Source organism: Cetorhinus maximus, chromosome 31 (genome assembly GCF_964194155.1).
Source record: "Cetorhinus maximus chromosome 31, sCetMax3.hap1.1, whole genome shotgun sequence".
Lineage (NCBI taxonomy): Eukaryota > Metazoa > Chordata > Chondrichthyes > Lamniformes > Cetorhinidae > Cetorhinus > Cetorhinus maximus.
In genome coordinates, this window is record NC_135909.1 from 11,806,706 (window position 1) to 11,819,188 (window position 12,483).

The 12,483-nt window shown below is 43.8% G+C and overlaps 1 long non-coding RNA gene and 1 other non-coding gene across 2 annotated transcripts in view; one reads left to right on the plus strand and one right to left on the minus strand.

Moving 5' to 3' along the window:
• The window catches only part of LOC144670421 (uncharacterized), a 918,626-nt gene that overhangs the window by 705,137 nt on the left and 201,006 nt on the right, over positions 1 to 12,483 (plus strand). The window lies entirely within an intron of this gene.
• On the minus strand, positions 2,939 to 3,028 carry trnar-ucg (transfer RNA arginine (anticodon UCG)). The gene is given in 2 exon segments: positions 2,939 to 2,974; positions 2,992 to 3,028. It is a non-coding gene; the product is annotated as a tRNA-Arg (tRNA).

A 12,483-nucleotide genomic window follows, 5' to 3' on the forward strand; every position in this document is an offset into this window, starting at 1 on the left:
GAGCAGAAAGAAATTGCTGTACTTTGTAAACATTTCTTACTGAACTCACTGTCATTCTGCTTTAACAGGACTAGTTTGAATTTCTTGATATATTGGCAAACTGATAAATGAACTGCAATTGAAATTTATCCATATCAGAAATTGCTCTAATATTCAGTTGGTCTGTCCGTCACAGGACTGATGAAAGATCAACTCCTGTGTCCAATCAGTAAGATATGCAGTCACTCGGGGCTTTCATAGTGGAACTGGACAGCCACCTGAAGATAAAAGTTTACATGGCTATGGAGACAGGGCTTGGGACTGGGATAGCTGAGTTTCTGCTGAAGCATCTCAGGAGAGACAGAGGGCCGAATATTCCCCTTCTCTGTTGTAGCTATTCTATGTGTATGTGTGTGTGGTTCATTCATTACCACTTTGTCTCTGGAACAGGATTTGAGTGTGGAATTCATTGTTCATCTGTCGGTCTCTGTGGATTAATTCTTTATCGCTTTGTCACTGGAACAGGATTTGTTTTCGGGATTAATCGTGGATCTGTCAGTTTCTGATGATGTGCCTGTGTGTATGTTTCATTCTGTATCATTCCGTCCATTGAGTACTGTGAGAGTGTGCGATTCAATATGTATCAGTCAGTGACTGATGCTAGGCCTGAGTTAATGATTCATTCTGGGTCTCTCTGTCTTTTGCTCACAGTTTGAGTGTGGGATTCATTACGTGTCTGTCAGTCCCGGAGACACTTTGCAAATCTGGATTCATTAAAACCAGAATACACCTCACTGAAAGTGGGCCATTTGTTCTAACAGGTAAACTGCCCGACAAGATCTTCCACCTAGAATATTTAATGCCACATTTTCTGTTTATCCCTGAAATTCATTCTCCCACCTATACTTATCTAGACTTCCCTTAAATGCAGTTTATCTAATCGTCTCAGTTGCTCCAGGCGATAGTTGGCCTGTAACTGCTGCCGATTCAATGGGAATAAATTAATTAATTGTGTTTCCTAAATTATATTTCATATTTGCATTTCTATGTCTGCTCCATCACATCACATCACAAATTCCTCACATTGACCTGTTTCTGCGACACCGACAATGTGAATTTCTACCGCTCTGTTGCGGCCAGTAGATGGCAGCACATTCTGATATAGTGAAGTTGACAGATCAGAGACAACAGAGGAGACTTGTTCATATTATTCGGGAAGGGACAGTTGTAGAAATACTATGGACGGAGATGATCTCTTCTTATATGTATTATGTAACAAGCAGTGGTTATCGTCTGTCCCTCGATACGAGGATGACATCCACTCAGGGCCGTGAGTTTCTGCCATGGGTCTTCATGAGAGTGAACAGGCCGATTTTCGGCCTACAGACCTTTGGACACATGGGGACAGGATGTCCTACGAGGTAGTGAGATCCAGAGAGCAGGATCTGCTTCCTGTTCCTTCTTCTTAGCCGCCGTTCTGCCTCATCATTAAGACCTGGGGACTCACAGCGCGCTGCAGCTTGGGGGGCAGGTTTTGGTCATTTTGAATGGTGAGAAGCAAGTTCCTCGCAGTCATTAATATGAATGCTGCAGCGTTTGAATTAACGTTTCAGAGTGTCTTTGGAGCATTTTCTTTGTCATCCCCTGGAATGTTGACCATTTGAGAGTTGATGAAACAGGACTTGGCAGATGCGGCGCTTTTAGATTCGGATTCAGTGTGCAGTCCATCCAAGTTCATTTTTCAGGAACCAAAACCAAAATACCTGGAAAAGCTCAGCAGGTCTGACAGCATCTGGGAGGGGAATACAGTTAACGTTTCGAGTCCGAATGACTCTTCATCAGTTGAACAGTCATTCGGACTCGAAACGTTAACTGTATTCCTCTCCGCAGATGCTGTCAGACCTGCTGAGTTATTCCAGGTATTTTTGTTTTTGTTCTAGATTTCCAGCATCCGCAGTATTTTGCTTTTATCTTAATTTTTCAGGAGTTTGGCCTGAATGCTGGTCGATCTGTCTTCAAGAACGACACTACAGTTTGTTCGGCAGTGCTCCCACGGAATCTGGAGGGTGCCGCGGAGACATTGCAGATGGAATTTAGCTACCGCTCTTATGAGTCGCCGATGCACAGTTAAGTAGTTATAACGTTGCATGCGACCCGTCAGCCGTTGTCCTGTTTGTGAGAGCGAGACACATACTTAGCTACCCTTCTCTGCTCCATTCTCCCTGAATTCAGCCTCCCAGAATCTTTCATAATTTTTAAGACCTGTATGAGACCACCCCCCAGCCTTCATTCTTCAAGGGAAAAGGTAGACATCCTGAAAATCATGTCGTGTCTGTTTACCACTTGTTTATTTTTAAATAGTGTATGGGCGTCTTTTGCAAGCCCAGCATTTGTTGATCATCTCATATTATCCTTGAAGTTACGAGTGAAGCAAATTACTGTGGCTCTGGAGTCACATGTAGGACAGACAAGGGAAGGGCGGATGATTTCTTTCCGTAAAGGGCATTCGTGAACCGGGTGGGTTTTTACTACAATCGATGATAGTTTCATAGCCGCCATTACTGAGCCGAGATTTTAATTCCAAATTTAGGAAATATTTTAATTTAAATCTGCTCTGTTGAGATTTAAACCCGTGCCCGCAGAGATTAGCCTGGCACCTCTGTATTGTTAGTCCAGTGACAGCAGATTCAGCTAATGATCGAGCCGCTTCATGAGAAGATTGGAATTCTCCCAAAGCATTTTATTAAACCGACTGATGCACAGCTTTTGTTCCAGTTGGACACATCAATAATTTAACGAACGTGATCAGCAAAACAAAATGAGTTAGAAATTAATGCACAAATTAACAAGAGCAGACATTTTGAGAAAGAGCCCTGCCATGTTCGGAAGGAAACGCAGAACCTTCAGCTGACGAGTGAGACCGCGGTTTTCAGGATGTTAAACAGATTTTTATATAAAACGACCACGACAGGACTCGAACCTGTAATCTTCTGATAACCTCTTTAAATACCACCGAAGTCAGACGCCTTATCCATTAGGCCACGCGGTCAGGTGACACGATACTGGAACTGATGCTAGTGCCATGTAAATAAATATCGTGGTTGTATATTTTTCGGTTCGATTTTTGGATGATCCGCTGAATCCCAGATCCATGGCCTCAGGGTCTGAGTTCGACTCCGTGTCTTTCGTTGGAAAATAAGGATTGGGAGATCGGGAACTCAGGTCCTATTGTCCGCACCCTCTCCTCATCATTCTGCGGCAGTGTTTTGAATCTCTCTCATTCTCTGCCGCCTGGCCTCCCCTCAACCGCTGCTAAATACCAGAAAATAAACCACAGAACAGCCCCTTCATATAAACCACGAACAAAGGGAGCCGTTCTTCCCGAATTAATGAGCAATTTGATCGCAGTTTCCGACATGTTAAGGCGATAGTGTCAGAGATAGAAACTTCTGCGATGGCGGGAATTTTGGAATTGGGGGAGGGGGAGGGGCGTGGGGGCGTTGGGGCTCAGTCAAAAAACAAGACGTTTCCGGAGTGAAATTAGGAAACATCTCTCTCAGCAAAGGGTCCTGGAATTTCAGAGATCCCATCGGGAAACAGCACTTTAATTTTAAATCTCAGTTTTATAGACTTGTATTCATCAAATATATGATGGATAAGCGAGAAACTGGGTATTTATCTGTCCCGGAACTTTGATCCTTGAAACATTATTGAAGACATTGAGTTATGCATTCACTGTAATCGAACCCAGGTTTCTTTGATGAAAAATAAGAATTCTACCCCTGAATCACCAATCCGCCCATCATGCTGAAATCAGTTTATTTCCCTAACTACAAGATCACTGCACTAAAACAGAAAGCAACCTGAAAGTAACCTGAAGAAAATAAAATAATTTAGGGACTGTGACGCTGTTACAGAATCGGCAACTTCGGGAATCTAATCCGAGTTTCCCACGCCCTAGAGACGCATTGTGCTCCTGAACCAGCAATGCACAGGTTTGGACAGATTTCATAACTTTCAAACTATTTCCTAATCTGATTATCAAAGTATCACTTCCCTTATCATTGATCTACAGTCCCTCATTGTTCAAATCCCACGTCTGGCTTTCGGTATTTTTAATCACTCCACAGACAGAAATGTCAAGAGGGTTTAGAGAAAGTAAATAAAGATGAACTGTTCCCATTGGCTCATGGGTCAGTGACCAACCAGGGCAGATTTTAATTCATTCGAAAAGGAACCAAAGATAACGTGTGGAAAAGATATTCTCATCATAAATTGTGAGCATTTGGATGACCTGCATAATCGGCAGGCAAACCCCCGACTGCTATCATCTGGAAGTGCAAAGGCAGCAGACACATGGGAACACCAACAGGTGGAAGTTCCCCTCCAAGCCGCACATCATCCTGACTTGGAAGTAGATCGCCATTCCTTCACTGTCACTGGTTCATAATCCTGGAACGCCCTCTCTAACAGCACAGTGGGTGTACCTACACCACAGGGGCTGCAGCGGTTCAAGATGGCAGCTCACCGCCAGTTTCTGAAGGGCAATTGTGGATGGGCAATAAACGCTGGCCTGGCCAGCGACGCCCACATCCGTTAAATAAATAAATCAGCACCCAAAATATTTTTGTTGTTGTTGTTATTTCTGTGGAGGTGTTTACCTGGATAAAGAAACAGGTTCTGATTAGCCCTTTGACAGACAGCCGAGATTGCGACTATTAAGCCTGCGAGATCAGACTCCAATGTGTGCAGGGAATGTGGAAGAGCGAGAAGGAGGGAACATCCTGCGTTGGATAGATTTTCTCTGAAAGTAACCTGAAGAAAATAAAATAATAATAAGAAAAGGTTTGCTTTTCTTCAGCTGTTTTGACAACCACAAGATTTCACAACGACGCGTGACAACCAGTGGAGAACTTCTCAAATGTGTTCAGTATTTTAATGTAGGAAATTGCTGAAATTTCCAACCGTTTGTTGCACATTGTCAGGCTGCATGTTCCTTCAGACAGGTTTCCATCTGGACACATGGAGTGAGCAGATTTGTGAAGGTCAGTGGTTCAGGGATAGACTCCTCACTGGCCAGACTGGACTTCTTGTTCCATTTGACGCTGTCTATTTGCGGCTCAGAGGTGTGAATGTCACCAACCGAGACACTCTGTGCAGAAGTAATTTATCTGGATGAATAGCTGTTGTTGATTTGTTAGGAAATAAAAATACAAAGATGACTGAGAAAAAAGGTTCAAAACAGCAAGAAAAAGCAATTCAATAAATAACTCTGCAATGTTTGCAAAGAAAACAACACTTTCACCGAATGAGTGGGAAAGTGGTTTGATTTCATTGAGTTGAAACTGATTTCTATGTAAAATGACCATGAATCAATGTCAACATCAGCAACTTGCATGGATCAACCATCGAATCTATGTCTCCCAAGTTCTCTGTCATGTGATTGTCGTGCCTGTGTTATACTATTGACAGAAGATTGAAGGTTGTTGCATGCACTTGTCAGTTAAACTAAGTAATTACATCGGTTAGGTTCAGATGGATGTTGCATTATGCGCTGTTAAATAATTCCGTTAAATGACGGCCAATTGCCATAGGAAGGTGGGATTCGAAAGGGCACCTGGGTGTCCTCGGGCTGACATGGACAAGATGGGCTGAATGGCCTCCTTCTGTGCTGTAACTTTTCTATGGTTCTATTTCGATGAATATTTTGTTCCAGGAAACTGGCACTTAGTCACATCCTGTCCAAGGAAATTCCAACACTTACTGCCCTGAGAAACTCACTTAGACACTTGCTGCTCACCAATTGATCATAGTCTTCACTAACTTCCCTGATTCTTTATGGGATCTTTGAATCACAGAACATAATGAGAACATTCGGCCCGTCTGGACTCGGCTGGCCCTCTGAACGAGCAGCTCACCTGCTGCCACTCCACACCCTTTTCACTGTAACACTGCTCAATTTTCTTTTCAGATCAAGATCAAATTCCCTTTTGAAAACCTCAATTGTCCCTGCCTCCAGCACACTCTCAGACACTGCATTCAACATCTTAAACACATGCTGCATGAAAAAAAAAAATTTCCTTATGTGGTAATGGCTTTTTTTGTAAATTAATTTAAATCTATGTCCTCTTGATCTGGATCATTCCATCAATGGAACAGTTAAACCGTATTTACTCTGTCCACACACCTCGTGATTTTGAATACCTCTATCAAATCTCCTCTCAAACTCACTCTCTTCAAGAAACACACTCCCAACTTCTCCCATCATTCAATGTGAATTAAGTTCCTCATGGCTGGAATCTGTCTTGTGAAATCTTTCTGCAATCTCACTAATGGTTTCACATCCTTGCTAAATTGTGGTGCACAGGATTAGATACGATACTCCAGTAGAGGCCGAAGCAGTGTTTTCTACAGGCTTCACATAACTTTATTGTTTTTGTACTACATGCTATATTGATGAAGCCCATGACGTTGTCTGTTTTACTGGTCATTCTTTCAACCTGTCCTGTGATGATAAATGATTTATGCACATATAAACCCACATCCCTCTGTTCCCGCAATCCCTTTAGAATTGTAACCTTTATTTCGTGCTGCCTCTCCCTGTTCCAACTACAAAAACGAATGACATCAGGTTACTCTGCAATAAATTGCACCTGCTAATTATCCGCCCAATCCATCAACATTTCTAGATCCCTTTGGAGTTCTGCACTATCCTCCTCACAGTTCACAGTGCTTCTAACTTTTGTATCATCGGCAAATGTTGGAATTGTGAGCTTGCAACAAGATCAGGTTGATGAATTACAGGAAGGGCAGGGGTCCTGACACTGGACACAAGAAATAGGAACAGCAGTAGACCACACAGCCTATCGCACCTACCCTGCCATTCGATGATATCATGGTTTACCTTGGGCCTGAACTCTATTTTTCCCCCAGTTCCCGATATCCCGCAAGTCCCCGAGAGACCTGGAGAGCTCCACAAGATAACTTGCTCCAGTCCACAATGCAACAGTTCACCACAAATCTTTGGTTCCCGTCACTCAGCTCCTTTCTTATCTGTGCTGCTATTGTCCCTTCTATTCAATGAGCTCTAACTTTCCTCAGAAGTCTTTTGTCCAGCACTTTATCAAATGCCTTTTTCAAGTCCATGTAAATCACATCAAGGGCTTCACCCTCATCAAAATTCTTTGCTGTCGCATTAAAAAAAAAACTAACTGAAGTTAAATAACACGATATGTTCTTACCAAATTGATAGAAAGTAGAGAGGATTAAGTAAATTACACTGGTATTTGCTATTGTTAGGAATGAGTTTTAGCTTTAAAGTTTAAGTGTGATTTGTATTTCTGTATGTGTGTTAAGAAAGGTCAAATGGAGTTTTAGTTTCGTTTTAAAAAGTTGCTTGCATCTCTAATCAGGTTTACGACTTAAGAAGTTAAGCAAACACATCAGTAGAAGAATTGGGCTGTTGCCTAGCAACAGGGAGGCAGAGAGGCAGGTCCCTCCCACAGACACACACACAGAAGGAGGGAAACTGCAGTTTTGATTTGGAAGCTGCGGACCTCGTTTGGTTTTTGAAAGTTGCTGCCGAGAGAGACTGGAAAAGGGTGCAGATACTTAGTCCCAAGCGAAAGAAAAATCCCAAAATCCAGGGGAGTGGAAGGGGGGAAAGTGCAAAACAGACGTTCTGGTCAAAGGAAGGATGGGAACCTGGAACAGGTCCTGTTAATGAATTTAAGAGGATGGGCAGAGGGAATGGCTTCAATCCTCGTGTGAAAGGCGGAGTGCAGTGAAACTGGTTGACTCACGGCTTGACAAGCTTCTGTGGGGAGTTGAGGAGAGATCCACAGCATCTGGTTTTGGTGGTATCTGTCACTTGGTTTCAGGGTCTGGTGTGCCTTACCACAGGGTGCCTATTGATACATGGATTGTGCAATTACTGTGGAAATTAAAGAATAAAATAGATTTTGCAACTTGCGTTATCCTTACAAATTTGTCTCCACCTGTAAAGTTATAGTTGTGGATGAAAGAAACATGGTTCATCTTTTCTCGTAGAATAAATGTTTTATTTATTTTTTGCTAAAAGTTGATCAGCTAACTCCTGTGACTCTGTTCAGTAGTTACTTTCCACGTATTAAAACAAACAAATAAAAGTTAGAATCTATCAAGCTGGAATCCAAACTGGGTTTAGGATTGTCCCGGGGTAATCACAGCTGGGACCATAACATAATCCATGCTGGTTTTACTTATTAATGTGCATTTTCCCGAGGTAATTTTCATGTTTTCGGAAAATTTCCTTTCTGAAAGGTAGCTCACCACCCAGGTTAAACTGGCTGCCCTGTAGTTTCTGGGCTTATCCTTACACATTTGTTTGAACAAGGATGTTACAATAGCAATTCTCCACTCCGCTGTCACCACCGCGGGTCTCAGGAATATTAGAAAATATTGGCCAGCGTCCCTGCAATTCCTGCTCTCCTCCCTCAGTATTCTGGATGCACCTCATCTGCGTCTGGTCCTAAACAACTTTAAGCACACACCGCCTATCAAATACCTTCTCCTGAAATTGTTTATTACCTTTACACTAAAATATCGATCGAGGTGAAACGGCTCACTTTCTGCTCAGTACAACTCCTAGAACATAAACAAAATATGATCAAAACAAATTCTCACTATGGGGCTACCAGACCTGGCCGTCTCAGAGAAGTTTACAATTCTCTCAGAGAATACAACAACCGAATGCATTCATCCAGAAAAACGGGTTGCCTAATTAGTGTGTTCGGGTAACATTACAGTGCGATTAAGTTGGCAATTGTGTTTTTTTTTCAAATTGCCTTCATTTCCTTCATGTGTGTTTCATTGATGAGTTCTCTGCAACGCTGGGTCCAGTTCTCAAACTTACCACTGATATAAGCAAACCGCTCCACCTAGACCGCAATGTGTTTTAGACAATGCACTGGGCGACTTACACGACAAATAACAACACGTCTGAGATTTGAAACAGAGACCGCTCACATTCTCACTTATGAAACGTCCCATGCGAGAATCACACGGCGAGACCAATAATGTAACTGTATGTATATAACTCAGCCAATATAGACATTCATTGGCACCCAAAAGATATCAGCCATTCTTTCAGAGCGCTCTAGGTAAAAGAGAACATTGAAGAAATACACCAGGCAGTGTCTAGGCCCAGGCAGTATCCATGGAGACGGCAAGAAATCTCAAGTTTCAGTTACTCTCATTCTCTTCTTGGGATAAATTAACTCTTAAACTTCTTTTATTAGGATAAATTAACCGACCAATTACATGAGCAAGTTTCTTCATTTACTCCACGTGCTTTGCAGTGATAATTTGCTTATAATGACTTCTCAGGTTGTAAAAACTCGCCCGGTTTAAGTAAAACCCGCCTTTTAGCTCGTAAAAAATATGCGTCACAAGTGGGGTCGTTCGGGATTTGAACCCGGGACCTCTCGCACGATCGTTTAACGAAAACCCCAAAGCGAGAATCATACCTCTAGACCAACGAGCCTTCCACAGGTAAGCAAGATATCCGCTATGTGCATTCATTGTCCTCCAGAGTGCGCCAACACTCCTTTTGGGTTTCTGTCGTAACACCAGAAAACAATTAAGAATTACACCTCATGGCAGGCAGCAGCGTGGACAGTGAAAGGGTGTTCACGTTTCAGGTCGATGACATTTCATCAGAACTCAGCAATGCTAGAATTGTGATCAGTTTTACACTGTAACTCCTGACACCGAGCTGGAACAGGAACTCGGCACCCACTCAGTCTGCCGGTGCGTGCGCCGTTCCTCCCACCGCTGACGTCCTCGTTGTTCAGCCATTGGCCGTCGCCCACTTGCTGCCTCCCACTCACTCCCATGCTCCCGAATGCCAGGTGCCCAGACCCCAGACCCTCCCCGCCTCGCTCGCTGCGCTACACGCCGACCCTCTTGCCGCACCGCTCGCTACCCCACTACGAAGACGCTCACCTCCCACTCGGCACCTCCCTCCTGACTCCTGTCGCCGCCCATCTCACCACAAGAACTGAGGAGATGGTGACAAGCGGAACAGCAAGTGAGGCGGTGAGGGGTAGGGAGCAGGCCGGAGAGCGGGAGGTTACTGAGGCGCCGAGCAGTCCGGCAAGCGAGACGGTGAGCAGGACAGGGACAGAAGTGCCGAGAGAGGCACACAGGAACAAGAACACGAAAATCAGGAGCAGTAACAGGCCATTCAGCCCCTCGAAGCTGCTCCAGGATGGCTGATCTGAATGTGGCCGCAACTCCACTTTCCTGTCTGCCCCCCATAAGTCTTGACACACATCTTTGTCAAAAATCTCTCCAACTCAGCCTTGAAAATTTTCAATGACCCAGCCTCCACTGCTCTCTGGGGAAGAGAAATCCGCAGATTTATGTCCCACTGAGACAGAGAGAAAACAAATTACCTTCTGTCAGTCTGAAATGGGAGAGCCCGATATTTTTAAACTGAGTCACCTGATTGTAGAGTCCCCCACAAAAGAAAACATAGTCTCAGCAGCCACCCTGTCAAGTCCCCTCAGGATTTTATATCTTTCAATAAGATCACCTCCCATTCCTCTAAACTCCAATGGCTATAGGTCCAACCTCCTCAACCTTTTCTCATAAGGAAACCCTTCCATTCCAGGAACCAGTCGACTGAATCTTCTCTGACCTGCTGTAATGCAATTATATCCTTTCTTAACTAAGAAGACTAAAACTGTACACAGTCCACCAGATGCTGCCTCACCAACTCACCCAGTCAGTCATGTATTCGCTCACCCACAGTCAATGACTCGATATTTAAACTACCAGAATAAGGCAGCTAATGCTGTAAAAAGGGGCCACGTCCTTTCGTTCCATGACTCTGCCGTTGGGTTTAGATGGGGGAGTTAGATGGGAGCGGGACTGTACATTTCTCTGACATCAGGACGGCAAGATCCTTGGAGAAATGTGCAGGAACATCGGGGAGGCAAAATCTTTGTGTGAGGTGGTAATTGCTGCTGACCGGAAAATGCGGATTATTGCATCCTGTGTAAACTGAGCGGAGTTGATTCAGTGGCGCTTGTTTTCACCGTCCAGCCCGCCTGTTTCCATATTCGACACATTATCCTCCGACATTTCCACCACAGCCAGCATGATATGACCACGAAAAACACCCTCCCTTCTCCTCCACAATCACCATTCGAAACGGGCCATTCACTCGGCACTCATCCTAGGGCACAATCCCATGCAACTGCATGAATTGAATCTTTTATTTTACCTCTTCCATTCTCAACATTCAAGGCCCCAAACACTCATTCCAAGTGTAACAGTGATACACTTGTCCTGCTTTCAATTTAAGATAATGTATTTGGTGTTCACCATATGGCCTCCGCTACTTGATGAGGCCCCACAGACTGAGTGACCGCTTTGCCAACACCTCCTTTCAGTCCGCAAGCCTGACTCCGACTTTCCTGCCACTTGTAATTTCAATTCGCCACCTTGCTCCCACTCTGACCTTTCTGCCCTTGGTCTGCTGCACCGTTCCAATGAAGATTAACGTAAACCCGAGGAAGAACACGGTCATCTTTCAACTCGGCAACCTACAGATTTCAGGACTCACACTGAGTTCAATACTTTTAGATTATAAACTCTATCTCCATCTTGTTTCATGTGTTTTTTGCTATTTCGTCTTTTCCCTCATTCTCTATTCTTTCTCATTGCAATTGGACGGCTGCTATCCAGCCATTCACACCTCATCTGGGCCAATCGTTTGTTTCTTTGTCTGTTCCCTTTGGATTTGCCCCGTGATACCTTTTTTTTTGTAATTTCATCTCTCCGGGCACCCACACCATCACAGACCTGCGCTTTTCCTCAACCTCTTCCCAGCCCCCGACTCTTTCACTTGTTCAAAACCTATTACATTTCTCTCTTTCCTCAGTTCTGCTGGAGTATCATTAACTTGAAACATTAATCCGTTTTCCAATTACATTTGCTACTGAGTGTTTCCAGCATTTCCTGTTTTTATATCACAGTAAGCTCCTTGCCTGATAACGCAACCCGTTAAATTCAATAATCTGGAACTGGTAACAAACCACATTTAAACAGACATAGTCATACCTGCAAATCAGTTACTATTTCCTGAAAGAAGAAATATTTTACCGTGTGTCCCACAGGATGTAGGACTGATTTCTATCCATGAATCATAGAATAATACAGGACAGGCAGAGCTCATTCCGCCTGTGCTGGGTCTTTGGTTGAGCGATATGATTTCCCCCACATCCGAGCTCTCTCCCCAAATTCCTGTATTGTATTTCTTTTCAGATATTTCTCCAAATGTCTTTAGAAAGTTATTATTGAATCTGCTTCCACCACCCGTCCAGAAAGCTTCCATTTCACAACAACATTCTGTGTAAAATATATTCTCCTCATCTCTCTCCTGACTATTTTTCCAATCAGCGTCAAACTGTGCCCTCTGGTTAGCGACCCTTCCGTCAGTGGGAACAGTTTCTCCTG